This window comes from Schistocerca serialis, unplaced genomic scaffold (genome assembly GCF_023864345.2).
Source record: "Schistocerca serialis cubense isolate TAMUIC-IGC-003099 unplaced genomic scaffold, iqSchSeri2.2 HiC_scaffold_226, whole genome shotgun sequence".
Lineage (NCBI taxonomy): Eukaryota > Metazoa > Arthropoda > Insecta > Orthoptera > Acrididae > Schistocerca > Schistocerca serialis.
The window spans coordinates 12501-17500 of NW_026047791.1; the positions used below are offsets into that span (position 1 = coordinate 12501).

General features: G+C 51.8%; 1 non-coding gene across 1 annotated transcript in view; it reads left to right on the top strand.

Annotated features, from left to right (window-relative positions):
• Positions 1 to 3881: 3881 nt before the first annotated feature.
• Positions 3882 to 5000, top strand: part of LOC126444106 (small subunit ribosomal RNA) — a 1910-nt gene continuing 791 nt past the window's right edge. Inside the window, exon 1 of the ribosomal RNA XR_007582419.1 lies at positions 3882 to 5000. This exon is cut by the window's right edge and continues 791 nt beyond it. This is a non-coding gene — a ribosomal RNA (small subunit ribosomal RNA).

The window sequence follows — 5000 nt, forward strand, 5'->3', positions numbered from 1 at the left end:
AGCTACAGACGCGATCGCGTTGCTCTCTGTACGAATGCAGATGCTCAGCGGCAGCTAGGAGGCGCTCCATCCATGTCGGTACCGGTGAGCGTTGCACTCGCAGTCGCAAAAACGTACGGCAAGTATATTACTCGGAAGAGTCAATGACAGTCCAAGCCCCCCCTGCGTGGGAAGAGTCTTTCTAGGCCATGACCCACCAGAAGGGCGCAGCGTCCCCCACCCCAGACATGTGACGTCACACTATCGGTATTGACGACTAGACTGATTCCTTATAATCATTTGCCATACACCGGTGGAAGCTGCCGAGACGAGTAACTACATGGCGGCCTCGCCGTGTCACTAATGTACAGAGATACAACAGTTTCGACTGGAACCGGATGAAACGTATACACGGCGCTGATTAGTAATAGATAGAGCCATCAAAATACAGATAATGTATACAACTGTCCGTATACATGCTGAAAGACTCTGCTCACAATCACAACCACACGTCAGCCAGACACTCTTATCACGCACTACTCTCTGCCTGTAACAGGCACAGAGACAATATGTAAGCACCAGCATGGAACAACACCCAGTGCATCCTCTCCGCCACATTAGACAATCCACACTATCATAACCAGACCGGGAGGTCCACTCACAAAACAGAATATCCCACCCTTCCGACAACCACCATTGCTCAGCTAAGCCACCAACACCCACACACGTCCTACACAGGGGTACACCCAACATCACAATACTGCCTCCTGTCACAGCACACAAACAATGGCAGGAATGAAAGACACAGGTCTGCCACAAGCATGGAATCAGAGCGCCGCCTGTCATGAGCCAAAGGTGCATCCTGACGTGGCAAATCAGATGATGCCGCAGGCATCCACTTACTATAATCACAATCAACAAACCGGCCGCCGCCGCCGCCGCCCCCCCCCCCCCCCCCCCCCCAATACACCTTTCCTTACAACAATGTGTACCTTAACCTAACCCATATTGCGCCTTAACCTAACCCATATTGCGCCTTAACCTAACCCATATTGCGCCTTAACCTAACCCATATTGCGCCTTAACCTAACCCATATTGCGCCTTAACCTAACCCATATTGCGCCTTAACCTAACCCATATTGCGCCTTAACCTAACCCATATTGCGCCTTAACCTAACCCATATTGCGCCTTAACCTAACCCATATTGCGCCTTAACCTAACCCATATTGCGCCTTAACCTAACCCATATTGCGCCTTAACCTAACCCATATTGCGCCTTAACCTAACCCATATTGCGCCTTAACCTAACCCATATTGCGCCTTAACCTAACCTATATTGTCCCTTAACCTAACCCATATTGTCGCTTAACCTAACCTATATTGCGCCTTAACCTAACCCATATTGCGCCTTAACCTAACCCATATTGTCCCTTAACCTAACCCATATTGTCCCTTAACCTAACCTATATTGTCCCTTAACCTAACCTATATTGTCCCTTAACCTAACCCATATTGTCCCTTAACCTAACCTATATTGTCCCTTAACCTAACCTATATTGTCCCTTAACCTAACCTATATTGTCCCTTAACCTAACCTATATTGTCCCTTAACCTAACCTATATTGTCCCTTAACCTAACCTATATTGTCCCTTAACCTAACCTATATTGTCCCTTAACCTAACCCATATTGTCCCTTAACCTAACCGATATTGTCCCTTAACCTAACCTATATTGTCCCTTAACCTAACCTATATTGTCCCTTAACCTAACCTATATTGTCCCTTAACCTAACCTATATTGTCCCTTAACCTAACCTATATTGTCCCTTAACCTAACCTATATTGTCCCTTAACCTAACCTATATTGTCCCTTAACCTAACCTATATTGTCCCTTAACCTAACCTATATTGTCCCTTAACCTAACCTATATTGTCCCTTAACCTAACCTATATTGTCCCTTAACCTAACCTATATTGTCCCTTAACCTAACCCATATTGTCCCTTAACCTAACCCATATTGTCCCTTAACCTAACCCATATTGTCCCTTAACCTAACCCATATTGTCCCTTAACCTAACCTATATTGTCCCTTAACCTAACCCATATTGTCCCTTAACCTAACCCATATTGTACCGTAACCTAACCTATATTGTACCTTAACCTAACCTATATTGTACCTTAACCCAACACACGTTGGGCCTTAACCTGCTCTGTAATTGTCATACGACGCGTTAAATTAGTGTAGTGTTGCCTAACTGCAACCCCCGCAATATAGTTTGCTACTCGCACTGCCCGGTCCCCAGAGTATCGCTTCATGTTAAACACCTTGCAGCTATACACTGTAATGCGGATGGCAGCAGGACGTACATGCTCAATGCCCTTCGCAGTTGTTCATTGGCATTCGCATGGCGAAGCACAGCCTACGTTGTGGTACGGCTTGTGTCAACTGTCCGCTGATGTTGTACGTCCAAATCACACACTGTACTGCACATTGGTCCTCATGTACTGAATGATACATCGTGGTACATGTGTGACCGTACCACGACTGCGCCAACAACGGCGAACCATACGGTCCAAATATTGTGCACTCAGCTACGTGTCGTCTCCCTATAAGAGCTGGATTGAAGTATGGTATGCCGTGGATGGCGATCAGCATGAGCCGTCTGTTGATGTAGTGGCGCGTGTTGTCAGACGTAGTCGTCTCTTCTCACACACCGTGATAGCATGGTGCACTGCGTTCCACATCTGCGACATGCGACAGAGGCCGGTTGACAGTCGTTCGCGCAATGGACATCGCATACGTACGGGGGCCACCTTCCACGTGTTCGCGAAGCGTGCACATGTTGTTGCGTGTATGTGGGCAGACATAGTGTGTCGTGACACCTGACACAGGCATGCAACAATCGTTGAATTTGCAAATGGCGATGGACGTCTACGTTTGCTGGTGACGTTACGCAAATGAAGAACTGGTAAACCGTTGTGGTGCGGTTGTTCTCGCTAGAGGTGAATCAGTGATGGCGACGATCGGTTGAGCTACCAACCGGTTGTTTCAGCGATACCCACCATGCCCACGAACGTGAATGGCATGTGGGTGTGAAGCGATACGCGGCGGTGGCTGGGTGGGACCGTCCCCGGCCGGTGAGGGGGGGCCTCCCGGCGTGCTGGCCGCGCGGTGCGTGGGCGCACGCGCTACAGCCGGCTGGTGGGGGCGGCCAGTGGCAGGCGCGCCGGCCGACGGAGGCGGCAGGCGGCGCAGCTGCGCGCCGGCGCACCCTGCACGCGGCGCCGTGCGGCCAAAGTAGGTCCTCGCGGGCCCGGTGCGAAGCGCGGTGGACATCTGCAGTGTGCTGGTCCGATTGAGGACTGTGTGCGCTGAGGATGCGCCGCCGCCCGGCGCTCGGCGCCGCGACGCCGTCTGCTGCTCGGTCGCCTCTGCGGTTCTCGCAGGTGGATTGTATCGCAGCTGTGCGGACGTGTTGGCGCGTGCGCTGTGCTGGGAGAGTTCGCTTCGGCACCCAAGTGGGGCTTTTGTCCTTCTGTGGCGCTGGCGTTGGAGCTGCCGGCCCCCGTAGGTGGCGCGTGTTGTCTCCCGCCGGCAATGCCACGACAGCACGCTCCCGGGCCTCTGTCGGCAGCGGCAAGCTCAGTTGGGAGCACGGGTGGTCGCACCTAAAGCGTCTACTCGCCAAACTCCGGGCGATTGCGCCTCTCTCGAACCCGACCAAGTACTTAGGACGGCGCTGCGCGCCGCCGGGACCTGAGAGGGTTTCGAGGTGTATTGTGCAGGGGAGCTCAGCCTCCTCCTGTTTGCAGAATAATTGAGCGGACGCTTGCGTGTTCGCGCGGGCCCCCGGGACACACTCCCGGGCGGCCGGCTGCTCAGCTCTAGTTGACGCAGCTCCCTGGTTGATCCTGCCAGTAGTCATATGCTTGTCTCAAAGATTAAGCCATGCATGTCTCAGTACAAGCCGCATTAAGGTGAAACCGCGAATGGCTCATTAAATCAGTTATGGTTCCTTAGATCGTACCCACGTTACTTGGATAACTGTGGTAATTCTAGAGCTAATACATGCAAACAGAGTCCCGACCAGAGATGGAAGGGACGCTTTTATTAGATCAAAACCAATCGGTCGGCTCGTCCGGTCCGTTTGCCTTGGTGACTCTGAATAACTTTGGGCTGATCGCACGGTCCTCGTACCGGCGACGCATCTTTCAAATGTCTGCCTTATCAACTGTCGATGGTAGGTTCTGCGCCTACCATGGTTGTAACGGGTAACGGGGAATCAGGGTTCGATTCCGGAGAGGGAGCCTGAGAAACGGCTACCACATCCAAGGAAGGCAGCAGGCGCGCAAATTACCCACTCCCGGCACGGGGAGGTAGTGACGAAAAATAACGATACGGGACTCATCCGAGGCCCCGTAATCGGAATGAGTACACTTTAAATCCTTTAACGAGTATCTATTGGAGGGCAAGTCTGGTGCCAGCAGCCGCGGTAATTCCAGCTCCAATAGCGTATATTAAAGTTGTTGCGGTTAAAAAGCTCGTAGTTGGATTTGTGTCCCACGCTGTTGGTTCACCGCCCGTCGGTGTTTAACTGGCATGTATCGTGGGACGTCCTGCCGGTGGGGCGAGCTGAAGGCGTGCGACGCGCCTCGTGCGTGCTCGTGCGTCCCGAGGCGGACCCCGTTGCAATCCTACCAGGGTGCTCTTGAGTGAGTGTCTCGGTGGGCCGGCACGTTTACTTTGAACAAATTAGAGTGCTTAAAGCAGGCAAGCCCGCCTGAATACTGTGTGCATGGAATAATGGAATAGGACCTCGGTTCTATTTTGTTGGTTTTCGGAACCCGAGGTAATGATTAATAGGGACAGGCGGGGGCATTCGTATTGCGACGTTAGAGGTGAAATTCTTGGATCGTCGCAAGACGAACAGAAGCGAAAGCATTTGCCAAGTATGTTTTCATTAATCAAGAACGAAAGTTAGAGGTTCGAAGGCGATCAGATACCGCCCTAGTTCTAA